Raw genomic sequence first — 27935 nt, forward strand, 5'->3', positions numbered from 1 at the left:
ACTAAACAAAGAAAAGTGAGAGGTCATCCACATGGATACTAAAAGAAATCTGATAAATTTTGGGTATACGATAAATCGCAGCAATCTAAGGTCTGTCAATTCGACTAAATACGTAGGAATTACAGTTACGGGCATCTTAAATTGGAAAGACCACATAAATAATATTGTTGGCAAGGCGAAACAAAGACTGTCCTTTGTTGGCAGAACACTAAGAAGATGCGACAAACCCACTAAAGAGACAGCCTACATTACACTTGTCCGTCCTCTGCTGGAATGTTGCTGCGCAGTATGGGATCCTTACCAGGTAGGATTGACGGAGGACGTCGAAAAAGTGCAAAGAAGTGCAACTCGTTTCGTGTTATCGCGCAATAGGGATGAGAGTGTCACTGATATGATACGTGAGTTGGGGTGGCAGACACTGAAACAAAGGCGGTTTTCTTTAGGGCGAGATCTATTTACGAAATTTCAATCACCAACTTTCTCTTACGAATGCGTAAATATTTTGTTGAGACCCACCTACGTAGGGAGAAATGATCATCATAATAAAATAAGAGAAATCAGAGCTCGAACGGTAAGATTTAGGTGTTCCTTTTTCCCACGCGCCATTCGAGAGTGGAAAGGTAGAGAAGTAGTATGAAAATGGTTCGATGAACCCTCTGTCAAGCACATGCGAATTGCAAAGTAACCATGTAGATGTAGATGTAGATGTAAAGTCGACAATGCATTGCAGCTCTACAAGACGGGTTGTCTGCATCCTCTGCCAACTCACCTTGCATTGTCCTTTTTACTGCTCACCTGCGTTGTGTTGCCTATGCTTCAAGGTCTCTAATAGCTCTCTCTGATTCCTTTCTTTATCTAAATTTAACATTTGTTTCACTGTGAAACGAGTAGTAGTTTCACTCCTTGCAAAATTTCCTTCATTGAACAATGCCATCGCATCAAAGACACCAAAATGCAGTGTAATAATCGACACAAACACTGTCTTTCGAACTACGCTGTTGATGGTCTTGTAAGGATTCCGGGTGCGGGCATGAAGACATTTTTTCAATAGTCTTACATGTGACAAATCTCTGAAAGTTTCTTTCAACACCTCCACTATGGCAAAAGGTATAGCCTGTCTGTGAATAACTTTCTCGTCATTTTGCTGTGCTTTTTTGTAATTGCACCATGAATCACTTCCTGGAGGGCACAGTTCATGAATGGGTTTGTCGTCTGATGAAGAGAGGTGAAACAAAACTACACCTACAGTTTTTCTCATATCATCTACTCTACTAACATTTTGCTTCATGGCCATTTCATAATAAATTTGTATTTTATTCGTGATAGATTCGATAAGTCTGTTCTTACCATCTTACCATCATCTGTAATCTTCCAATTTCTTTCCCTTGTTTACAGTTTTCATTTGTGGCAGCCTCATACCAATTCGCTTTTGTGCATGACCTATGCACTCCACTTTAGTGGTGGTGGTGGTTAGTGTTTAGCGTCCCGTCGACAACGAGGTCATTAGAGACGGAGTGCAAGCTCGGGTTAGGGAAGGGTTGGGAAGGAAATCGGCCGTGCCATTTCAAAGGAACCATCCCGGCATTTGCCTGAAACTATTTAGGGAAATCACGGAAAACCTAAATCAGGATGGTTGGAGACGGGATTGAACCGTCGTCCTCCCGAATGCGACTCCACTTTAGTGATAGCTACATTTTCTCGATATGGCTTCGCTTTCTCAACTGCTTCGAAAGCTTTGGAACTCCCGTCTCCTAAATAATTTAACGAATCTTAACTTCTTCAACTGTTGAGTTCCTTGGAAAATCTTGAGAACGCCTGTCTCCTCCATGCACCCACAGCTTCCACTGTGCTTGTACATCGTGTTTTTTATTTTTACATATAAAGTGTTTAGACATGACAGCAACACCTAAAACTTTTCCTCTGTCCACACTTGTACATGTTACTACACCGTTCACAGATGTAGTGTCCCTCTTTCGCCAGAATATCTCTGCTGTTGTTATTTCCTGCTACAACCTCTCCTGTAGCACTATGCATAGATTCTATGGCAATACCTTCATCAATAGCAGCAATCAGTTCAACATATTTTGCAAATCTAAGAGAAGGAGGGGAAAAGTCAACAGACCACACAGCACTGTACCACACGCTGCAAATGTACCACTTGCCATCAGTGCCTAGACGAAACGTGAATTTATGTCATACACCCTTGATCTTGGATTATCATCTTTCTGAGAAACGGGTGAACCAAAGAATGTAGAATTAAAATCACATTTTCACGCACTAACTTCAGTACAGTAGCCACTCCATCCCTCCTTTCAATTTCCAGCTGCAGACCACACTTACCACATTATTTAAAAACTGTGTTATGTAGTACTTCGCACAACGTACCCATATTAATTATTTCATTTGCGTTATTTTCACTACTCTCTTTTTCAAATGTGCTATACTGCAAGTCTTTTAATTTTTTTCCGAGAACTGCTACGATGAGGTTGTGATTGACCATGCGATTTCCCCACGTTTTTTTCGTTTTTTAAAAGTTTTCAGATAATTCCCACCCATGGCTTTTATATTTGCAATGAACTAAATTATACAGGGTGGTCCATTGATAGTGACCGGGCCTAATATCTCACGAAATAAGCATCAAACGAAAAAACTACAAAGAACGAAACTCCTCTAGCTTGAAGGAGGAAACCAGATGGCGCTATGGTTGGCCCGCTAAATGGCGCTGCCATAAGTCAAACGGATATCAACAGTGTTTTCTTAAAGAGGAACCCCCATTTTTTATTACATATTCGTGTAATACGTAAAGAAATGTGAATGTTTTAGTTGGACCACTTCTATCGCTTTGTGATAGATGGCGCTGTAATAGTAACAAACGTATAAGTACGTGGTATCACGCAACATTACGCCAGTGCGGACGGTATTTGCTTCGTGATGCATTACCCGTGTTAAAATGGACCGTTTACCAATTGCGGAAAAGGTCGATATCGTGTTGATGTATGGGTATTGTGATCAAAATGCCCAACGGGTGTGTGCTACATATGCTGCTCGGTATCCTGGGCGACATCATCCAAGTGTCCGGACCGTTCGCCGGATAGTTACGTTATTTAAGGAAACAGGAAGTGTTCAGCCACATGCGAAACTTCAACCACGACATGCAACAAATGATGATGCCCAAGTAGGTGTTTTAGCTGCTGTCGCGGCTAATCCGCACATCAGTAGCAGACAAATTGCGCGAGACACGAAGGTGAACTACTCGCTGTTGAGAGGAATGTCGTTACACGTATTGCAAAATGCATTGAGGTTGACGGACATAATTTTGAGTATTTATTGCATTAATGTGGTATTTCCAGGTAATCACGCTGTAACAACATGCGGTTCTCAGAAACGATAAGTTCACAATGGTACATGTATCACATTGGAACAAGTGAAATAAAATGTTCAAACGTACCTAAGTTCTGTATTTTAATTTTAAAAAACCTATCTGTTACCAACTGTTCGTGTAAAATTGTTAGCCATATGTTTGTGACTATTACAGCGCCATCTATCACAAAGCGAAGAAAGTGGTCCAACGAAAACATTCATATTTCTCTACGTACTACACGAATGTGTAATAAAAAATGGAGGTTCCTATTTTAAAAAAACGCAGTTGATATCCGTTTGACCTATGGCAGCGCCATCTAGCGGGCCAACCATAGCGCCATCTGGTTTCCCCCTTCAAGCTAGACAAGTTTCGTCTTTGTAGTTTTTTCGTTTGACGCTTATTTCGTGATATATTTGGCCCGGTCACTATCAATGGACCACCCTGTATACTAACAACACTAATAAATTCACTGTATACTCAAGAAAACTACATCCATTCACAAAATAACTAATAATTTCAAGCTTACTCAAACAATATTACGAACAAAACCAAATCAAAGTAAACAAACGATGACCAAACGGCGAACTTGTACTCAAAGAGACACTACTCCAGTGCAGCTAACGCAGCAAACTCACTGGTGTTCAAGAAATACGCCCTCGGAGGCTGGTGATTTAAAAATTTTAATTTTAGTCCGGGAACTGTCGAATGTACATGGCCACGCCCAGGGACTCTTTGATTTAAATGAACGAATAAACCAGAAGTAAGGCAATTTTTATATATATCATTTATATGTTTCGCCAAAGGCACGGATTTATGCTTATTTACCTTAAATGCCAGTTCGAAATCACTGCACGAGGCAGATAGTCTTCATAGAGCACCACACATCTACAAAATGTCAGAGATTGCAACTAAAACTATCCTCTAATTCATTAATAAGTAAAATGAACGAGAACAGGCGTATCACACTTCTATGAATTACACTTGAAAATTACTTCTGTGTCTGTGAATCGTTCATCATCTACTACATGGCACTGCGTGCTGTCTTAACCATTGGGCAAAACGTGTCCAACAGTTTAGTGTACATAAAATGTACTCCTCGATTTAAGGTTTCTGGCTACATTCAGTGAGCCTTTACCTGAATGTGAAATTGGAAATCGAAATACCCTGGAATGGGGATGCTTTGGAGATGCACCAGTTTAAAATCTTTGATGCAACAAAATTGTACTGCACCACATACTTATCTTTGTGTGTGATGATGGAGTAGCCGACGAAAATCGGTTTGTGAAATAAATAATAAATAGTAAAGAATATTACACCAGTGTTGTGTGTGTTTTCATTAACTTTTCTTTTCATTTCATACGTTAATAAAATTTGACAGCCTGATACCTCTCACAATAAAAATTTGACCTCTTACATTAATAAGCTTTGACAGCCATGACAGATAGCACACATCTTGAGACAATTTGATAATGGAAGGAAGCATGGAGATACCAATTTTAGAGGGAGACTAAGGCTCGAATACAATAAACAGATTCAAACCGATGTAGGTTGCAGTAATTATGCAGAGATAAAAAGGTTTTCACAATTATTTGCTGGATATATCCCAATCTCTGTGTTTCTCTACAGTTTTTACCCTCTACTACTCCCTCTAGTACCATTATTCCCTGATTTCTTAACAGATGTCCTATCGTATTTCTTTTTTGTGTGTTTTCCATGTATTCCTTTTCGCGCCGGTCCTCATTCCTTACCTTATCAGTCCACCCAATTTTCAAAATTCTTCTATAGCACCACATCTCTAATGCTTCTACCATCTTCTGTTCCGGTTTTCCCACAGTCCATGTCTCACTGCCATACAACGCTGTGCTCCAGACGTACATTCTCAGAAACTTTTTCCTCAAGTTAATACCTATGTTCGATACCGGTAGAATACTCTTGGCCAGGAATGCCCTTTTTGCCAGTGCTAGTCTGCTTTTAATGTCATCCTTGCTCCGTCCGTCATGGGTTATTTTGCTGCCTAGGTAGCAGAATTCCTTAACTTCATCTACTTCGTGATCACCATCATTGACGTTAAATTTCTCGCTACTCTCATTTCGGACACTTTCCATTACTTTCATCTTTCTTCGATTTACTCTCAGTCCGTATTCTGTACTCATTAGACTGTTCATTCTATTCAACAAATCCTGTAATTTTACTTCAGTTTCAGTTAGAATTCTTTTCCGTCATTGCTTCTTCGATATATGGACTGACCAGTAGAGGCGAAAGTCTACATCCCTGCCTTACAGCATTTAGTTCGAGCACTTCATTCTTGGTCTTCCACACTTATTGTTCCCTCTTGTTTCTTGTACGTCTTGTATATTACCCATCTCTCTCTACAGCTTACTCCTATTCTTCACAGGATTTCGAACATCTTGCACCATTTTTTTTACAGGTCGACAAAGCCTATGATCGTGTCTTAATTTTTCTCCAGTCTTGATTCCATTATGAACCGTAACATCACAACTGCCTCTCTGTTGCCTTTACCTTCCCTTAAGCCAAACTGATCGTCATCTAATAGAGTCTCAGTTTCCATCTGAAGGCAAAGCTGCACTGTAATAATAAATGGCTCTGAGCACTATGGGACTTAACTGCTGTGGTCATCAGTCCCCTAGAACTACTTAAACCTAACTAACCTAAGGACATCACACACATCCATGCCCGAGGCAGGATTCGAACCTGCGACCGTATCGGTCGAACGGTTCCAGACTGTAGCGCCTAGAACCGCTCGGCCACTCCTGCCGACACTGTAATAACAAATAATTATCGTAATGTAAAGGGAAGTCTCTTATACTATGCAAGTTAGCAATCTGACTGCGAGAACTTTGAACAGAATAAACTGCCTGAATAATGAACTTTAACATAAAACCTACGATAATCAGTTTTGCACAATATGTCACATATCCAAAAACTAAAACTGATATAGAACACAAAAACATCTATCAGTCTCTGAATGACATAAGTTGGCCCTAACTGAATAAAAAAGACATCAAAATATTTAGTCCTTACCTCTGTTCTGCGTTGCAGTACTATTCTGTCTTGTGCGCCGCTGTGCCAAAGCTGCAAATTACTATATCTACACAGAGAACCTCGTGAGGTGTAATGAGTTCACTGTTAGTTGCAAATCGAAGTATACTTTTGGAAAACCTACGATCAGTTAAAAATTGTAAGAGAGGTGAAAAATGAAATATAGGCACAAATACACACTAAGTTTTTTTTGCATACTGTGAAAAATTACTCAAGGCTGATTTTAAACGTAATGGTCTTGACATCCAAACAATACACTTTCCTATCGTTCAAATATAGCAACTCTCAGTACGATAACCAAGTTAGTCGAATGACGCAGCAATAATGAAAAAAAGAAACATTTACCTCTGACATTCCACTTCTGGTATACACTTAGTTCCATTAAACTTACTCAATCACAGATCAGTTCCCGTTACAATCTTGATATAGATAATTACGTTCATTAAGCACAATGATAAATTGAAACTTTACATTTGCAACATAACATTATCATTGCTTCCTCACTCCAAACACCGTAACATTATCTAACCCTGCGCCTCTGCGCACACCAAAGATAACAACCTAACTTCTGTGATACAGCTTTACAACATCGCTGCTCGCTCACAATCGATTCAGATACCAAAATTATACGTGACACCTATCATTATGTAGGGATAAAAAAGCTTTCACTGGATAGACTGGCTTGTAAAAGCAGTCTTCCGGATTAACACCACAACAATAACAACATTAATCAAAATGGCTCTGAGCACTATGCGACTTAACTTCTGAGGTCATCAGTCGCCTATAACTTAGAACTAATTAAACCTAACTAACCTAAGGACATCACACACATCCATGCCCGAGGCAGGATTCGAACGTGCGACCGTAGCGGTCGCTCGGCTCCAGACTGTAGCGCCCAGAACCGCACGGCCACTCCGGCCGGCCAACATTAATCCTCGCCGGTTATGTTTCGTTGTGTTTATCTACTGAACTATTCCTTGATGAAGTTTTGTTGTAAATAATACATGTCTTTTCCCAACTAACTGCTTAGTACACAGTATCAATACTAGGAATAAGAATAATATACATAAAGATTTAAAATCACTTACTCTTGCCCAGAAAGGAGTCCAGTATTCAGCAAAGCATATTTTCAATAAGTTACCAGCAACCATTAAGAGTTTAGTTTCATACAAGGCACAATTTAAACATAATTTAAAAGAATTTTTGGTGGCCATCTCCTTCTATTCCATCCATGAGTTTCTCAACAAGTGCAGTAGACCATTTTAATGAAAATTTATTATGCTTCATTTTTGACAATACTTGGTTGTAACAGCCAAGTAACTACCTACTGTGTGAATGATGGATGTATGGAAAGCATATGTAAGTCTTAAGTCTGTAAATAGTGGAACTTTAATTTTAACTCTTGTACATAATCTGATTGTTCTTAAGTGAGGATCACTGAAATGAATAATTTACTTTCATTTTTGACAATACTTGGTTGTAATAGCCAAGAAACTAGCAAATGTCTGAATGATGGATTTAATGAAAGCAGACGTAAGTATTAAACCTGTAAATATTAGAAGTGTAAATTTAATTCATGTATAAAATTTTACTGTTTATTGACTGAGGATCATTAAAATTAATGAAACTCAAGTTTTTCTAATTACATTATAGTAATGTGTTTATCTGACGTGTTCCACACCCAGGAGGATTCCCTCTTTTATGGGTCTATGGAATGAATAATTAATCTAATCTAATCTAAAGCTTTGCGGAAGGTTCCCTTCAGTGGCTGTGTGTCGCGCTTCCGCAGGTGGCAGTCCTGGTGTGTGTCGGCGCCCTGTGCGCCTCGTCGGCGGCCAGCACGTGCGACGGCGAGAGCATCCTGAAGCTGATGAGGGACGCCTGCGTGGTGCGCCGGAGGCGTGACGCTTCCCCCGTAGTGCGGGCGGCGGGGGAGGAGCAGCTGGCGCAGTCGCGCCTCGGCCGCCTGCCGCACAGCTTGCGTGAGTACTACGCCAGTGGTCTGCTGTGCCAGTCAGCGGCTCACAGTACCACCGTAGGTCAGCCAGTGGCGAAACTAGGGTACGGCAACCGGGGTGCGTGGCGTGTGCTCCGCGCCGTACCCGTGTGGGACAAATAAATAAATGAGGAAGGCAAAGGAAAGGAGGGAGAGGGTAGACAAAGTGGAGGGGAAAGAAGAAGGAAAAGCACAAATGAAAGGAGACTAACAAGGAATACCACCAGTGCGAGGTGGCATGTTCAGTATTTACACTACTGGCCATTAAAATTGCTACACCAAGAAGAATGCAGATGATAAACGGGTATTCATCGGACAAATATATTATACTGGAACTGACATGTGATTACATTTTCACGCAATTTGGGTGCATAGATCCTGAGAAATCAGTACCCAGAACAACCACCTCTGGCCGTAATAACGGCCTTGATACGCCTGGGCATTGAGTCAAACAGAGCTTGGATGGCGTGTATAGGGACAGCTGCCCATGCAGCTTCAACACGATACCACAGTTCATCAACGGTAGTGACTGGCGTATTGTGACGAGCCAGTTGCTCGGCCACCATTGACCAGACGTTTTCAATTGGTGAGATATCTGGAGAATGTGCTGGCCAGCGCAGCAGTCGAACATTTTCTGTATCCAGGAGGGCCCATACAGCACCTGCAACATCCGGTCGTGCATTATCCTGCTGAAATGTAGAGTTTCGCAGGGATCGAATGAAGGGTACAGCCACGGGACGTAAGACATCTGAAATGTAACGTCCACTGTTCAAGTGCTGTCAATGCGAACAAGAGGTGACCGAGACGTGTAACCAATGGCACCCCATACCATCACGCCGGGTGATACGCCAGTATGGCGATGGCGAATACACGCTTCCAATGTGTGTTCACCGCGATGTCGCCAAACACGAATGCGACCATCATGATGCCGTAAATAGAATCTGGATTCATCCGAAAAAGTGGCGTTTTACCATTCGTGCACCCAGGTTCGTCGTTGAGTACACCATTGCAGGCGCTCCTGCCTGTGATGAAGCGTCAAGGGTAACCGCAGCCGCGGTCTGCGAGCTGATAGTCCATGCTGCTGCAAACGTCGTCGAACTGTTCGTGCAGATGGTTGTTGTCTTGCAAACGTCCCCATCTGTTGACTCAGGGATCGAGACGTGGTTGCACGATCCGTTACGGCCGTGCGGATAAGATGCGTGTCATCTCGACTGCTAGTGATACGAGGCCGTTGGGATCCAGCACGGCGTTCCGTATTACCCTCCTGAACCCACAGATTCCATATTCTGCTAACAGTCATTGGATCTCGATCAACGCGAGCAGCTATGTCGCGATACGATAAGCCGCAATCGCGATAGGCTTCAATCCGACCTTTATCAAACTCGGAAACGTGATGGTACACATTTCTCCTCCTCACACGAGGCATTACAACAACGTTCCACCAGGCAACCCCGGTCAGCTGCTGTTTGTGTATGAGAAATCGGTTGGACACTTTCCTCATGTCAGCACGTTGTAGGTGACGTCACCGGCGCTAACCTTGTGTGATTGCTGTGAAAAGCTAATCATTTGCATATCACAGCACCTTCTTCCTGACGGCTAAATTTCGCCTCTGTAGCACGTCATCTTCGTGGTGTAGCAATTTTGATGGCCAGTAGTGTAGTAAGGCTCATTTGAAAGTGATTTGCTAACAATTATGACAGCTGCTAATAACTGACCATGTGCGTCAAGAGGGCAACAGAAACTGAGTGTCCGGGAGGTGCAGAGATCAAGTTGTGTGGGATGTATGTACAACACTTCGCAAAATGGACACCGTCGACATTGAAGAAGTTCTCAAAATAACCCATTAACTTGCACAATGAAAACCGAATGAAAAATGGCGCGCCACAGTGATCACAAAGGCTGGCACCATCATTGGTGTAACCGAATACGAAACAGTCCGTAGTGGAGCTTATCGTGAAACTGGCTATGCTTCGAGGCGTAGCTGCTGATAGTGCGATAATACGTTTTATGGACACAGAAAAAACAAACATCTAGATGCTGAATTTGTACGGTGGTATGACCTGCAATGTCACACACTCTTCAGGAGCCATAGTTTGCCGAAAGGAGTATGATTTTTACACGAAGACCAAAAATCAAGCAAACGCAAATTATTTTGACAACTATTGGAAAAAAGCAGTGCTCATATCATAGCTGCAGTTTTCCTATGATCATTTTCCCATTCTTGCTTGCTCGTAGGTAAATATTCCCTGCTGCTCTTGTAATATAACGCGCACGAGAAAGAATCGTAGAGGGCAGAGCACCACCAAGTTCTCACAGCGTAATAAGTAATTTACCAGCTAATTTACCACCCAGATAAACAGTCGACGTAATTGTATACGAATGCGCCAAGGCATTGATGTTAGATTATCTTGACACAACTCTCTAGGTACCTCTGATTTCCAGGGTTCCTTTCATACACATTTCCTCTTCAAATCCAGATTGTTCGGAATCGAGTTTGTTTATCTCATCTACAAATTTTCTGGCCGTCCCGCAGTTTGCAGCGCATCGTAATGTTGATGCTTTGTTTGAAATTTCGTTATGTTACATCTTCCAGCTCTGTAGCGTTGTTTGAAACTATGCAGTCATCCACTGCTCCTCCTGAAATCATTGTTCTCTACGTCATGAGCAATTTGATCTGCATAACATAGTAGGTCGCTACTATGCATTACGTGTAAATTGAATCTACGTCGCGCGCAATTTGATCTGCATAATTTAGTACGCCACTAGATGCACGACGTGTAAATTGAATCGAGCATCCTTGAAACGTGCAAATAGCTTTTTTAACAAGTGCGCATTGTCCTCCCTTGAATATCGTGGTTTTCAACGGAGAAATACCACATCCAACCGGTTGCGAATAATTTTTAATACATTGACCTAGGTTTCGACACCTCTAAAGATTTCTTCATCAGAATGAAATTATAACAACCGTAAAGCTACATTTGGGCAGGCAATAGTCAAACTTACGAGCGGACATGCTGAAGTCAAAAATTAAAAATGTTTCGGTGTTTGGTACACTTACCTTGTAATAAATAACATCAGTCTACTGCAGCACTGTTGTGAGTTACTAGTCGAGTGAGTAGTTCAACCACACTCTGTAGGATAATGCTGTGTTCACCATTGGATACCTCCAGTCCCGCACCCTGTTGAAATTAACAGCTAATATTGTTGTTGCACGGTAGATAATATGTGAGGCGTCGAATGCCATGAACATCATTGGCGTTTTAAGACCTCTTGTAAGGAAGAAAAGGACTGTAGGACACCATGGGAGAAGGAAGAGGGAAGATGCGCGAAAGGGAAATATGAGAAAATTCGGATTCGATTGTTCAACAATACCTATCTGTCTCTGGTACGAAGGCGGTTTGTATTGATTTCGGCTACTTTACGGAGCCACTTTCGTTATGCCAAATAAATTAACACAAAGAAAGTGTAAATACTGTTCAAATGTTCAAATGTGTGTGAATTCCTAAGGGACCAAACTGCTGAGGTCATCGGTCCCTAGACTTAATACACTACTTAAACTAAGTTAAACTAACATATGCTAAGAACCACACACACACACCCATGCCCGATGGAGGAAAAATGGCTCTGAGCACTATGGGACTCAACTGCTGAGGTCATTAGTCCCCTAGAACTTAGAACTAGTTAAACCTAACTAACCTAAGGACATCACACACATCCATGCCCGAGGCAGGATTCGAACCTGCGACCGTAGCGGTCTTGCGGTTCCAGACTGCAGCGCCTTTAACCGCACGGCCACTTCGGCCGGCCCGATGGAGGACTTGAACCTTCGGCAGGAGGGGCCCTGCAGTCCGTGACATGACGCCTCAAACCGCGCGGCTGTAAAGAGTATATTTTGCGTTTGTTGTGGTGTTTGCTATAGTTTTGAATTAATTGCAATGTAACATCGTGAAAGGAATCATGTAATTGTTGCGAGCAGTGTGAATTTCAAATGCGAGTTTTCCATATTTTGAGCATGTATCACACAAAAAAGAATTACTTACATGTCTGCCTTTTACCTTGTTGTAAAATCGCATTGATCTCGATAAAAAGGATGAGGATTAAACAACGACGGGATGATGACCACGAGGGGAGGGTGTCGGAGTGGGGGTGGTGGTGGTGGGGGGGGGGGGGGGAAGGGGGCAAAATTATGAAGTTGTACTTTGTTCTGGTCGCGAGTCACTGTCACACTAATACTACTAGTGTTGTCCACGATGCATCCCCTGCATCCCCTGATTGGTCTGCAAAAAGTATTCTGTCTTTTGACAAACTGCCTGCTACTCAGGAAAACTCCCTCGGGTTCTTCGGCCGGCGTTGGCTTGAAAAATCATCAACCCGACGTCGGCCGAAAAATCCGAGGCAGATAGTCCAAGCATTATGGAGAAGTTTTTTTGACAACATGGTTGTGGAGAGAAGCAGCGATTGGTATGATTAATCAATAATTCAAGAACAGTCTTAATCGCATTTATTATTGTTATAATACCGCCAACCGGTTTCAACCCGACGTAGGGGTCATCTTCCGGGCGTTATAGATATCCGTCAGAAAGGCTCTATTATACAACAGCTAAAATTACGTAAATTTAAAGTATGTTACCCATTGGTCGACTTTTGATGTTGTCACTCCTGCCGTTATATAGAGAGGAGTGACACCACCAGCAGTCGACCAATGGGTAACATACTTTAAATTTACGTAATTTTAGCTGTTGTATAATAGAGCCTTTCTGACGGACATCTATAACGCCCAGAAGGTGACCCCTACGTCGGGTTGAAACCGGTTGGCGGTATTATAACAATAATAAATGCGATTAAGACTGTTCTTGAATTATTGATTATGGAGAAGTGATTGCAAAAATTATTACCTGAAAACAAAAAAAATGAACGTGTAGGAAATTAAATTTTAAGTAGATTCTTTTTCATGAAACTCGATCCATGGCCAAAAAACAATCGCTAAGTTGCAGAGAACGGTTTTTCTTAAATAGGTAATAAGCTATAGTTTCGACCGAAAAATGTTAAATAAGACAGTTGGAGGGCTTAAAAAGATCTGTCTGTTACTTTTATAAATATCGATTGCTTTCTTACATTTCGAGATACATCGAAAAATGTAAAGAATCGTATTCTCTATGACTCATTAACATTGACGTTGCCATACTTGTTGCGTACTGTAAGTATAAATCGAGGTAAATTAAAAAAAAGTACTCGTTTGAAAAGTAGCAGATATTATTTACTTCTTGAGATACATCGATTTTCTCAGAGAAAGGCCTCCCGACAACTGGCTAAATCTTCTTAGGGGACAGCCGTACAGTTACGGTTTTAAGCTTATTTTTTTCGCAAAGAGTTCTACTACAAAGCTGTTAAATAGCTTTTACGGTTTTATTGAACGTAAGTCTGAAAAATTAACTTACGAAAACTTTCATCTTTGTTGGGTGTGCTTTTTCAACTAACTACCACCATTTTTATTTTATGAAAATAACTTTTAAGTAAAGAAATTAATGATATTTTTTCATGAATTAAAAAAAGTTCTACGACCTTCTCGAGCCGAGAATACTTTTTGAAAAACCAACCTAGTTGACGCAATTAACACTGTACAGCGATGCACTTGCTGGAGGTTAATACTGAATACTTATATTTTCAAGAAAAAAATACTAGGATATGTTTAATTCATTATTAGTATTAGTAGTTGAGCATGAAAGTGAAGCGTGTGGTCAACTTTGTATTTTCTAATAGCAACCCTCGATTTTTATTGCATATGCGGATTATACGACAAAAATGTATACGGTTTACTCAAACCATTGTTTCCTATCCATGGTTGATGGTGCTGTGATCGACAAATATGCAGTGTGCCTACATTTGCGATTAAGAGCCGACACATTTGATTCTACATTTCGTTTACGATATAAATGTAAACTTTTGTGTTCAAACGGTTGAGATTGATGTTCACAGATCAGCACAAATAATATTGTTAGAAATTGCCGTTTCTGGCAGATAAGCTACTTGTACGGTAATGTAACTCTCTCTATTGATTGTGGTGAGTCCCCAAGCCATCTGAAGGTTTGATTTTGATGGCCATTTTCGAACCCACTATCGCGATGACTGATTTCGATGTTTCTTTCCACACAACCGCGCTGGCCGCCACGAGGCTACTGGCGCAATACATATCACAACCATCGTAACAAGGCAAAATGTCCATGAGGTGATAGTCACAGGCGCACCTGCCATGGGTAGTGCCGTAATCAAGCACTCAAGTGGTGAGAGGCCAGGGGACGCACCGAAATCAAGCACCCCAATGCTGTGGGGTAAGGGAACTCACCGATGGGAACAGAAAATTATTACATCCCAGTCATTGTTCCTAGATCACGCTGAACGTTGTTTCTTATCAGGTATTAAACGGACAACGATGTTGTACTGTACTCGTACAATCAAATTTGCTACGCTAACATAAATATCAATCCTTTATCGATTACAGCGCCATCTACCACGAAAGAAAAGCAATGGATTGAGTAAACTGTAATTTTTTTGCGTAGAATCCGAACGTGCAACAAAAATGACGGTTCCCATTTGAAAATACAAAGATGGCGCTACCACGCAAGAAGGGTGGTTAGGAGGTGGTCAGTTGTAGTCCCCTTTTATAGTATTCACTTCTCACCTACATTTTTTTTTCATACGGTACGTTGTTTTTGAGATATTTAGTTGTCTCGAGTTAAAACAAGCACCCTGAAGGAGATCTGTGAGGCTGGTTGTAACACAGTCCAGAATAACGTGAAACACCGTTTATGTGAATATCTCCTCAGCATAACTGATATCACTCTCCACTGTTCCGTCTGTTAGGCTTCTTCTCCTTCTTTTCAATGTTTCTTTTTTATTAAGTATTTTTCTAGGGCTATTTAAACTGTGGCCATGTTGCTGATCAAAGATCTACATTCTTGCAAAATATCTACCCACTTTCTGTGAAGACAAGCAATGCTCCAGGAGCAGCTGTGTTTAACTATTGTTGAATACGTAAAAAGATTGTGACAAGACTTTGATCATCCCAACAGTGGGGACACGTCTTCTACCCAACTTGACAACAGTACGGCGAAGAAAGAAGTAAAGAAAGGCACCACGCCACAAAATAGTGCCTTTTCGTACCTCCATTTATCCACGGATAGTAGCAGGCACACAATCAGTATATGGAAGAGAGAATCGTTCATTTTTCTCTGTCGTGATACATCACATACACCATCACACTTCCTCAACATACAGTATGATGGTATAAATGATGTATCACGACAGAAAAAGGAGCCTCTGCTGTAGGTATTTTTATTTTATTCTTTTTTACTTTCACGTTTAAGTTCAACCTGTAGTTAAGGACCTCCTCGAAAGTGTTTTGTTTCTCGTTAGGCGACGCCGCAGGTAACTCGAAATTCTAAGACGTACGCGTCGTATTAATCCACATAAATTCACCTGATGACTGAGTTTTAAACCTTCAGAACGCGTTATGAAGATAAATAAACAGTGATTGGCAACGATAAACTTGTTGTTTCATTGGATATAAATAACAATTGAGTTTTCTTAGTAAGCAAAGAAGATCAAGAAGATTATGTGAACGTGCACCTGTTTTCTTTGCTTTGGGATTGTCCCTTTCTGAATGTATAGGTTCTTTATGAAAGTAAGCTGTTGCATACCAAAAAATTCCTTTCTCAGAAAAGATATATGTGCATAAGCTAAACTTACGTTTACAGTTGAGAAGCAAATCTGTCTGTTAGAATGAGAATCAAGTCTGACTGCGAGAATGTAAATGAAATATGCCCTGTCTGAATCAAAACTGTGTGTTACAAGAAAAGTTGAGCCTGTACTTTAATGAGAATAATTTTAAACTATGAAACTGAAAACTCGTGTCTCATGTATTTGGCTTCCTGTTTGCAATGGAAAACGCTGTGCAACTGCCCTCTAGAAAAAGAAGAAAAATTGTGTCTCAATTTCTGAGCTGCTTCTAACTGCAGGGAATCGCTGTAGTGCAATGCGATCACTTGAATACATTCAATGCAAACTTAGGTCTCATAAAATTTATCTCTCATAAAAAGAATGCTCATCAGGGAATGGGAGCTGGATAATGACGTAGGATAATTTGAGTTCTCTCCGAACAGAAATTCTTCTCAAGAAACTGTATTAAAAAGATTCATATCAAAAAATATCTTGACGCTATTCCATTTACAGAATTTCACCATTCAAGGCTTAGTAAGCAACAAGAAATTATTTCATTACAAACTAATGTCCGGGCAGCGCAGCGTCTGCCTAGGCTGCGCGCGCATAACTAAAAGATACAAATATGACATGCGCGTCTTAAGACATCCACAAATAAGAAAATTACCTATCAAATTATATACATACACCTTTCACAGTCACGGTAAAGGCTAACAAAAAATTTCCGCGTTTAAGAATAAAAGCTCAATTACAAAAGATGAGTAATTTTTAAAAATGGCGAATCAAACTGCCTTCCGCCTTCTAAATTTCCAGTTGTTATTTTATTTGAGCAACCAGTTTCGGCGCTACATTACGCCATCTCCAGGCCCCTGACCGAAGTGCGGGAACAATCCCACAATTGATCCAGTCAAAATAGGGGGCAGCATTCAGTGACTGGTATCCACAGATAACCTCTTGACACAGCGATCCCTTCGATCATCACTTATCGACCGACTGGCAAGTGATAATCGAGGGGATCGCTGTGGATACCAGTCACTGAATGCTGGCCCCTATTTTGACTGGATCAGATGTCAGATTGTTCCCACACGTCGATCAGGGGCCTGAAGATGGCGCAATGTGGCGCCGAAACTGGTTGCTCAAATAAAATAACAACTGGGAATTGAGAAGGCTGAAAGCTGTATAAAGACGGACTTGCAGAGAGTAATGTAGTAAGATGGAAGTAGCAACTGAGAAAGAGTGGGTACTAAAATAAACGATGTTGCTGAAGCACAGTTGTTGCCCTGACTGCTGCAGACGACCAGTTCTGGGAGAGCCTACTGGAGCTGGCCGACGCCGAGGAGAAGACGGTGCTGTCTCGCGCGCTGCGCAAGAGCTCCAAGTTCCACCAGCTGATCAGCGTCTGCTGCCAGCGCAATTGCACCGCCAAGGACTTCCGCGTGCTGTGTGGGCCTCCGCGCAAGACGTGACCGCTCGATTGTGTGTCTACATTTCCTCGCCTGGAGGTGTATTTTCTAGTCATCTTTGTAAACTACTCTTTAGTAAATAAATAAACACTTCTATAATACGTGCTGGAGGTACGATGAAACCTGTACAAAATGGTGCCTAGACAAATTTGTTTCCATTTTTCAGCAAAGCACAAGGAAAAACACCGTAATTACAGAAACACTGAGCTTCTCATACACACGACAGTATAGATCTAAATGGAACATATCCAAACCACCTTCGTTTAGCTGATGATATTCTAATGTTCCATGTATACATATATACGAGGCGTGTTTTTTAAGTAAGTACCTTTTTGCCACATCGCTGCCGCAGCGCTGCGGTCGGCGTTCTGCGCATGCGCACTGGGTACCTACGCACTGACGCCATTACAGTCTGATTCTTCCTTGTTTACGTTGTGTACTGAGTGTTTAAGATGCCTCCGATAATCGTGCGTCCCGCCGACTGTGAAGTAAGGGCTGTTATAAGATTTCGTAGTGCTAAGGGCCTAAAAGCGATCGATATTCATCGTGAGATCTCTGCAGTTTACGGAGAAAACATTATGAGTGGTGGGATGGTAAGAAAGTGGGTGAGAGTATTTAAAGATGGCCGCACAAATGTGCATGATGAACAACAGAGTGGGTGTCCTTCGGTCGTTAATGAAAGTTTGGTGCAGAAAGTGGAAAAAAAGGTGAGAGAAAACAGACGCTTTACGATTTCCTCCTTGCAGGATGACTTTCCTTATGTTTCTCATAGTGTTTTGTATGGCATTGTGACCGAGCACTTGAATTACCGAAAATTGTGCGCACGTTGGGTATCGAAAATGTTGACGGATGTGCACAAAACCAAACGTTTAGACAGTGCATTGACTTTCCTTGAGCCATACCACAACGATGGTCATGACTTCTTAAGCCAAATTGTTACAGACGATGAAACATGGGTGGCCTACGTCAAACCAGAATCGAAGCAACAGTCCATGGAATGGCGGCATTCAGATTCACCCAGAAAACTGAAATCTAAGCAAACAATTTCTGCCCGGAAAATCATGTTCACAGTGTTTTGGGACAGAAAAGGAGTACTGCTTGTGGAATTTCTGACTCATAATGAGACAATCGATGCAGCAGCTTACTGTAAGACATTGCACAATCTGCGCCATTCAATTCAGAACAAAAGACGTGGCAAGTAGAGCAAGGGCATCGTTTTGCTGCAAGACAATGTCTGTCCGCATGTGGCTAATCAGACCAAAGATCTCATCACAACTTTTCGATGGGAAAGTCTAGATCATCCTCCGTACAGCCCCGATCTTGCGCCCAGTGACTACCATCTGATCTTGCACTTGAAGAAACACCCGGACGGTCAGCATCTTCAAGACAATGACGAAGTGAAAACAGTGGTGATGCAGTGGTTAACAAGTCAGGCGACAGATTTCTATGAGGAGGGTATTCAAAAACTGATACAATGTTATGACAAGTGCCTCAATATTGACGAAAATGGTGTAGAAAAGTAGATTAAGGTACAGGCTTTCAGTAAAAATAAGATTATTGAGATATCTTAGCACGTCTTTTTTTAAATTCAAAACGGTACTTACTTAAGAAACACGTCTCGTATTATAAAAGTGGATGTATGTTATTCACTCCTCCTAAACCACTGCATCGCTTTCAACCAAACTTTGTACACCTATTGTTTACTATCTGGAAAGAAATACTGTGGAGGTAAGAACCAACAATGTCCTATTGGAGTGAGGGTGATGACGTGGAGAGAGAAGGGAAAAGAAGGAGATGGACAAAGAGAGGGAAGGAGAAAACGGATTCAGCGAGACTGAAGAGGAAATAGAAGAGGGGGATGAGATGAACTTGGGAGGAGGAGATGTAAACCGGGGGGATGGAGTAGACAGACAGAGAGTGGGACAGGAGGAGATGGACAGAGAGTGGAGGTGGACAGACACAAGGGGAGAAGGAAATGTACAGAGAGGTGAGGAGGAGATTGACAGAGATAGTGGAGTGGATGAATTGTGTAGAGAGAGGGCGAAGGACCAGATGGATAGAGAGAGGGGCAGGAGGAGATGGACAGAGAAAGGGGAGAGGAGAAGGTGGATGGAGAGAAGTGGAGGAGGAAATTGACTGAGAGGGGGAGGAAGAAATGGATAGAGAGAGGGAGAAGGAGCAGATGGAGAGAGAGAGGGAGAAGGAGCAGATGGAGAGAGAGAGAGAGAGAGAGAGCAGGATGAGAAGTACAGAGAATGAGTGGTGGAGGAGGTGGACAGAGAGAGGGGGATGATGAGATGTACAGAGAGAGGGTAGAGGAGCAGATGGACAGAGATAGGGTGAGGAGGAAATGGACAGAGAGAAGGGGAAGGAGGAGACGAACTAATAGAAGATTTGATAAATTACCCAGGTAACGCCAGGTAGCAAGCTGCCTGCATAGAAAGGAAAGAAAGAAGTGAATAGAGCAACCTTGAAAGTAGGCCTCCAAATAAATTACTAGAACACTACATAACTGAGCTACCAACAGACATAGAAGAAGCTAGTACGGATTAATACTGAAGCCACAGATCCTGTGAAACACTCTTTTCGTCTGTGAAACACTCCTTTCGTCTGTGTGTCTGAGCTTTTGTGGTGTCTCACGAAGTGTGTCTTGCAGCCTTTGCAAAGTGCAGCACGCGAGATAAACCATGTGACGTATTAATCTGCAACGTGTACTGGTGTACCCAGACTAATCCTCAGTATTGCTACACTCTTAACTCAGTATAAATAAAGATCACCAGCCTCGCTTAGATCCTGCAGGACAAGGTTAAAATTGTCACTACGCCTATACCACTATTCAACGCCCTGTTGCAGTCCAACTCTCGTTGTAGTCGACGGTAAGAAGAAGTGGGCTACAGAGTGGTACAGCAACTGTCGTCGTAGCAAAGCTAGAAACGAGCAGAAATGGTTAGCCAACAAGTTAACACAGTAAACGGAAGATTTATTTAACTTGTATGTATGAAGACTCATTGTAAATAATGCAGAAAGAATGAGAGTCCAGCTCTCAAAGTCAGCAAGAAAGAGGCTCTTTGAGCTAAAGCATGAACAAAGGTGTTGGAGCCACAGGTAGGTGGCGACTGCGTAACATCACATGGCGAGGTAGCTCCGAGAGCGAAGTGATGTGTGGCAGCCGCCAGCCGTCCCATATGGCGACGGCGGAGGGCGTTCATGTTACGGAGCCGTTGGAGGTGTGGCCCAGCACCAGGTCCACCAGATCCTGTGCGACTGCTGTCAGCACCTGAAGGAAACTTGATATTCTGTTGCCAAATTTATGACGCTGGTAGGATGGTATCACAAATAATGGGAGAAAACTGGTGATTGAAACATCATGAGAAGATCCGTCGCAACGAAAAACGTCTTTGTTTTAATGATTATCACTCCAATTCACGTATCATCTCTGTGACACTATCTCCCCTATTTCGCGATACTACAAAACGAGCTGGCCTTCTTTGTACTTTTTCGATGTCATCCGTCAGTCCCACCTGATGCGGATCCCACACCGCAAGCAATACTCCAGAATAGGGCGGACAGGCGTGGTGTAAGCAGTCTCTTTAGTAGACCTGTTGCACCTTCTAAGTGTTCTGCCAATGAATCGCAGTCTTTGGTTTGCTGTACCCATAATATCATCTATGTGATCGTTCCAATTTAGGTTATTTGTAAACATTGTGTTGGCACCCACCTAGAGAGGTAAAAATGATCATCACGATAAAATAAATCAGGGCTCGCACAGAAAATTTAAGTGTTCATTTTTCCCGCGTGCCGTTCGAGAGTGGAACGGTGGAGAGACAGCTGATTCATTGAACCCTCTCTCAGGCACTTTATTGTGAGTGGCAGAGTAATGACGTAGATGTAGATGTATTGATACGTGATACCACACAAACTACTTTTAAAAGACTTTTAGATCTGACCACTAGGCTAGAAAACTGCCATCCCAAACAGTAGCTACACCGGGTCCAAAGGGCTGCCAGCAACTTCCTTCGATAAGCTCCTCCTTGAGGAAGTTCGATAACAGGCTAAAGTCAGAAAGGAGAACACATGCATAAACACTACGTTTCAAGTTTCCACTGCAACAAATGGAATTTATGTATATTTAGGAAAAAGGCTAAAATGTTCACCTGATCACAGTTGCAGGTTGCCAAACTAACAGCTTCTAGGGGAACAAAAATTTCATTTTCAGTATTTCATATAATTATTGACCTAACAATTATAGAGAATCTCCCTCTTACCAGCGACATATCTTGTCCATAACAGTTTTAAAGAGAGCCAGAGGAATACTCAGCCCACAGCTAGGAGAGTATCGAGCAGGATTTAGAAAGAGAAGCTCTTCTGCAGAGCAAACACAAAATGTAACGAACGTAATAGAAATGAGGGAAATCAGAAACTTGAAATACGTGGTAACTTTTGTAGATTTTAAAAAGGCATATGGCTTAACTGATAGAAATGCATGAATCAACATTTTAAAGGATTTCGGAATCCAAAACAAAACAAGAGAAATAATTAAAGGAACTGTAACAAACACAATATCAGAAATAAAATTTATGGGAGAGCTGTCAAAACCTTTTGAAATAAAATCAGGAGTAAGACAGGGAGATAGTATATCGTCCCTAATTTTTAACTGCACATTAGAGAAGGTAGTGAAATGATGGTGAAAATCCATCAGTGGCAAGGGCGTTCAACTAGAAAGAAACCAATGTAAAATCACCATTACCTTCTATCTTTTGCAGGTGGCATGGCATTAATTACCGACTCGCTGGAGAACATATCACAGAACTACAGAAACAAATGGACAAAATAGAACTATAAAATATCATTTGAAAAGAACCCATTTCATGACAAATATCAACGATGCCCCTCCAAATCTTGAAATTCATAACGACACGATATCTAAAAGAAACTGTTTTAAATACCTAGGAGAATGGATAACAAGCAACACAAAAGAAAAAGTGGCCATAGAAAATATATATAAAATGGAAAGGGCATTCCAAATTACAAAAAAATATGTAGAACAATTAAAGTTTGTCCTGAAACAGAAAACTAAGGAACTACGAAACAGGGGTATAGGCTGAATCACTGCATGCAGCAGAAACACTCAAACTGACTAGATGCGGGTACCTTGGAAAAGTGGAAAAAGTTGAAAGATGAATTCTAACGAAAATAATGGGCCCTAGAAGTAATAGTGATGTTGAATACAAATTAAGGTACAAACAGAGAGCTCTATTTGAAAATGGAGAAATTAACATATAATGAGTGAAAGAAGTCTACCGTTTTATGCCAGATATACCGAATGGATAGTAACAGACTAACCAAGCAGATCTTCAACTTACTAAACAGCTACAAATCCAAACCCACGTGGTTCACCGAAACTGAAAAAGATATGAAAAACACAGCAATTACAATGGACATAATGTTGTTGTTGTTGTGGTCTTCAGTCGTGAGACTGGTTTGACGCAGCTCTCCATGCTACTCTGTACTGTGCAAGCCTCTTCATCTCCCAGTACTTACTGCAACCCACATCCTTCTGAATCTGCTTAGTGTATTCATCTCTTGGTATCCCTCTACGATTTTTACCCCCCACGCTGCCCTCCAATACTAAATTGGTGATCCCTTGATGACTCAGAATATGCCCTACCAACCGATCCCTTCTTCTAGTCAAGTTGCGCCACAAGTTTCTCTTCTCTCCAATTCTATTCAATACCTCCTCATTAGTTATGCGATCTACCCATCTAATCTTCAGCATTCTTCTGTAGCACCATATTTCGACAGCTTCTATTCTCTTCTTGACGGACACAATAGATAACAGAATACTTTTTAGAGAAGCAACACAAAAGTCAGGATTTCAGGAAAGAAAGAGGTCTGTAAAAGGAAGAGGCTGGGCCAAGGAAGAAAAAGAAAGACACTCTTTAAGGATGAAGGAAGCTTGGGAGCAACGAATACTAAACACAAAGAGGTAAAACTAAAGTTGATTTATCGTGCCCTCCGCAGAGGTTTATTAGAATAAGTAATTTTGACCGAGGGACGATCAAAAAATTTCCGTTCCAAGGCCATAGAGTCCATCCCACCGATGTATCATGTTAAAGACACCCATTTAATAAAACACTGTGTCGTGCAGCACGTCCTCGTCCGACAGGAATTGGCGTTCCTTAAACGCCCTTTTTACAGGACTGAAGACGTAATAATCGCTTGCGGAGAGATCAGGACAATAGAGCGGGTGCTGCAGTTGAGCTGGTGCAGATTCTGCATTTCGACATTTGTGATATGGAAGCATGCGCTGTCACAAAGCAGCAGCGGTCGTATTCGACAGGTACGCTACCCACACACATTGCTCATATCAGCGGTGCTGTCCTCCGATACACACGACAGTAATAAGAGTACTTTGGTCATGCTTGGACGCATTTAGTTGTTACGTCGCCACTGTAAACGTTTCTGTATTTACCGCAAACGCGTCGAACACGGACAAATGCCACACTAATCCCTTGGCTACATATCGGTGCTTATATACCCTAATCGGAGTCGCTCTACATTGCATACAAGCTGCCGCAACGCCCTCAAACGGGAACTTTTTGATCACCCCTAATATAACGTATGCTAAAAGTTAAAGCCCCCCCCCCCCCCCCCCACCCATGAACCATGGACCTTGCCGTTGGTGGGGAGGCCTGCGTGCCTCAGCGATACAGATAGCCGTACCGTAGGTGCAACCACAATGGAGGGGTATCTGTTGAGAGGCCAGACAAACGTGTGGTTCCTGAAGAGGGGCAGCAGCCTGTTCAGTAGTTGCAGGGGCAACAGTCTGGATGTTTGACTGATCTGGCCTTGTTACACTAACCAAAACGGCCTTGATGTGCTGGTACTGCGAACGGCTGGAAAGCAAGGGGAAACTACAACCGTACTTTTTCCAGAGGGCATGCAGCTTTACTGTATGGTTAAATGATGATGGCGTCCTCTTGGGTAAAATATTCCGGAGGTGAAAAAGTCCCCCATTCGGATCTCGGGGCGGGGACTACTCAGGAGGACGTTGTTACCAGGAGAAAGAAAACTGGCGTTCTACGGATCGGAGCGTGGAATGTCAGATCCCTTAATCGGGCAGGTAGGTTAGAAAATTTAAAAAGGGAAATGGATAGGTTAAAGTTAGATATAGTGGGAATTAGTGAAGTTCGGTGGCAGGAGGAACAAGACTTCTCGTCAGGTGAATACAGGGTTATAAATACAAAATCAAATAGGGGTAATCTAGGGGTAGGTTTAATAATGAATAGGAAAATAGGAGTGCGGGTAAGCTACTACAAACAGCATAATGAACACATTATTGTGGTCAAGATAGATACGAAGCCCACGCTTACCACAGTAGTACAAGTTCATATGCCAACTACCGCCGCAGATGACGAAGAGATTGATGAAATGTATGATGAGATGAAAGAAATTATTCAGATAGTGAAGAGAGACGAAAATTTAATAGTCATGGGTGACTGGAACTCGATAGTAGGAAAAGGAACACAAGAAAACGTCGTAGGTGAATATGGAACGGGGGTAAGGAATGAGAGAGTAAGTCGCCTGGTAGAATTTTGCACAGAGCATAACCCAATCATAGCTAACACTTGGTTCAAGAATCATAAATGAAGGTTGTGTACATGGAAGAAGCCTGGAGATACTGACAGGTTTCAGATAGATTATATAATGGTAAGACACAGATTTAGGAACCAGGTTTTAAATTGTAAGACATTTCCAGGGGCAGATGTGGACTGTGACCACAATCTATTGGTTATGAACTGTAGACAAAAAACTGAAGAAACTGCAAAAAGGTGGGAATTTGAGGAGATAGAACCTGGATAAACTGAAAGAACCAGATGTTGTAGAGAGCTTCAGGGAGAGCATTAGGGAACGATTGACAAGAATGGGGGAAAGAAATACAGTAGAAGAAGAATGGGTAGCTTTGAGAGATGAAATAGCGAAGGTAGCAGAGGATCAAGTAAGTAAAAAGACGAGAGCTAGTAGAAATTCTTGGGTAACAGAAGATATACTGAATTTAATTCATGAAAGGAGAAAATACAAAAATGCAGTAAATGAAGCAAGGAAAAAGGAATACAGACGTCCCAAAAATGAGGTCGACAGGGAGTGCAAAATGGCTAAGCAGGGATGGCTAGAGAACAAATGTAAGGATGTGGAGTCTTATATCACTTGGGGGATGATAGATACTGCCTGCAGGAAAATTAAAGAAACCTTTGGAGAAAAGAGAACCACTTGTATGAATATCAAGAGCTCAGATGGAAACCCAGTTCTAAGCGAAGAAGGGAAAGCAGAAAGGTGGAAGGACTATATAGAGGGTCTATACAAGGGCGATGTACTTGAGAACAATATTACAGATTTGGAAGAGAATGTAGTAGACGAAGATGAAATAGGAGATATGATACTGCGTGAATAGTTGGACAGAGCACTCAAAGACCTAAGTCGAAACAAGGCCCCGGGAGTAGACAACATTCCATTAGAACTACTGACAGCCTTGGCAGAGCCAGTCCTGACAAAACTCTACCATCTGGTGAGCAAGATGTATGAAACAGGTGAAATACCCTCAGACTTCAAGAAGAACATAATAATCCCAATCCCAAAGAAAGCAGGTGTTGACAGATGTGAAAATTACCGAACTATCAGTTTAATAAGCCACAGCTGCAAAATACTAACCCGAATTCTTTGCAGATGAATGGAAACACTGGTAGAAGCCGACCTCGGGGATGATCAGTTTGGATTCCGTAGAAGTGTTGGAACACGTAAGGCAGTACTGACCCTACGACTTATCTTAGAAAATAGATTAAGGAAAGGCAAACCTACGTATCTAGCATTTGTAGACTTTAAGAAAGCTTTTGACAATGTTGACTGGAATACTCCCTTTCAAATTATGTAGGTGGCAGGGGTAAAATACAAGGAGCGAAAGGCTATTTAAAATTTGTACAGAAATCAGATGGCAGTTATGAGAGTCGTGGGACATGAAAGGGAAGCATCGATTGGGAAGGGAGTGGGACAGGGTTGTAGCCTATCCGCGATGTTGTTCAATCTGTATATTGAGCAAGCAGTAAAAGAAACAAAAGAAAAATTCGGAGTATGAATTAAAATCCATGCAGAAGAAATAAAAATTTTGAGGTTCGCCGATGACATTGTAATTCTGTCAGAGACAGCAAAGGACCTGGAAGAGCAGCAGAACGGAATGGACAGTGTCTTGAAAGGAAGATATTAGATGAACATCAACAAAAGCAAAACGAGGGTAATGGAATGTAGTCAAATTAAATCGGGTGATGCTGCGGGAATTACATTAGGAAACGAGACGCTTAAAGTAGTAAAGAAGTTTTGTTATTTGGGGAACAAAATAACTGATGATGGTCGAAGTAGAGAGGATATAAAATGTAGACTGGCAATGGCAATGAAACCGTTTCTGAAGAAGAGAAATTTGTTAACATCGAGTATAGATTTAAGTGTCAGGAAGTCGTTTCTGAAAGTATTTGTATGGAGTGTAGCCATGTATGGAAGTGAAACGTGGACGATAAATAGTTTAGACAAGAAGAGAACAGAAGCTTTCAAAATGTGGTGCTACAGAAGAATGCTGAAGATTAGATGGGTAGATCACATAACTAACGAGAAGGTATTGAATAGAATGGGAGAGAAGAGAAATTTGTGGCACAACTTGACTAGAAGAAGGGATACGTTGGTAGGGCATATTCTGAGGCATCAAGGGATCACCAAGTTAGTATTGGAGGGCAGCGTGGAGGGTAAAAATTCTAGAGGGGACCAAGAGATGAATACACTAAACAAATTCAGAATGATGTAGGTTGCAGTAGGTACTGGGAGATGAAGAAGCTTGCACAGAATAGAGTAGTATGGAGATCTGTATCAAACCAGTCTCTGGACTGAAGACAACAAAAACAACAACAACAACAAAAGTTTAACAGATATTACAGTTTACACTGTAGCGGGGGCAGTGGTGTTTCTGTAGAACTGTCAGTGGTAACAGACAAGCAACACTACGTGAAATAACGGCAGAAATCAAGGTGAGGCGAGCTACGAACGTAGCCGTCAGTAGAGCGCAGTGAAATTTGGAGTTGACGGGCTATGACAGCAGACGACCGACGCGAGTGTCTTTTCTGACAGCACAACATGGCTTGCAGCGCCTTCCTGGGCACCCCAGACGATTGCGAAACCGTGGCCCCGTCAAATCAGACCCTGTAACACCGAAAATGCAGGGTGCATGGCACCTGCTACCGATATATAATTTTTTTTTAATTGTATGTAAATATTTGTAATTTAAATGCTTTCTTTTAAC

The sequence above is a fragment of the Schistocerca serialis genome, chromosome 7 (assembly GCF_023864345.2).
Source record: "Schistocerca serialis cubense isolate TAMUIC-IGC-003099 chromosome 7, iqSchSeri2.2, whole genome shotgun sequence".
Lineage (NCBI taxonomy): Eukaryota > Metazoa > Arthropoda > Insecta > Orthoptera > Acrididae > Schistocerca > Schistocerca serialis.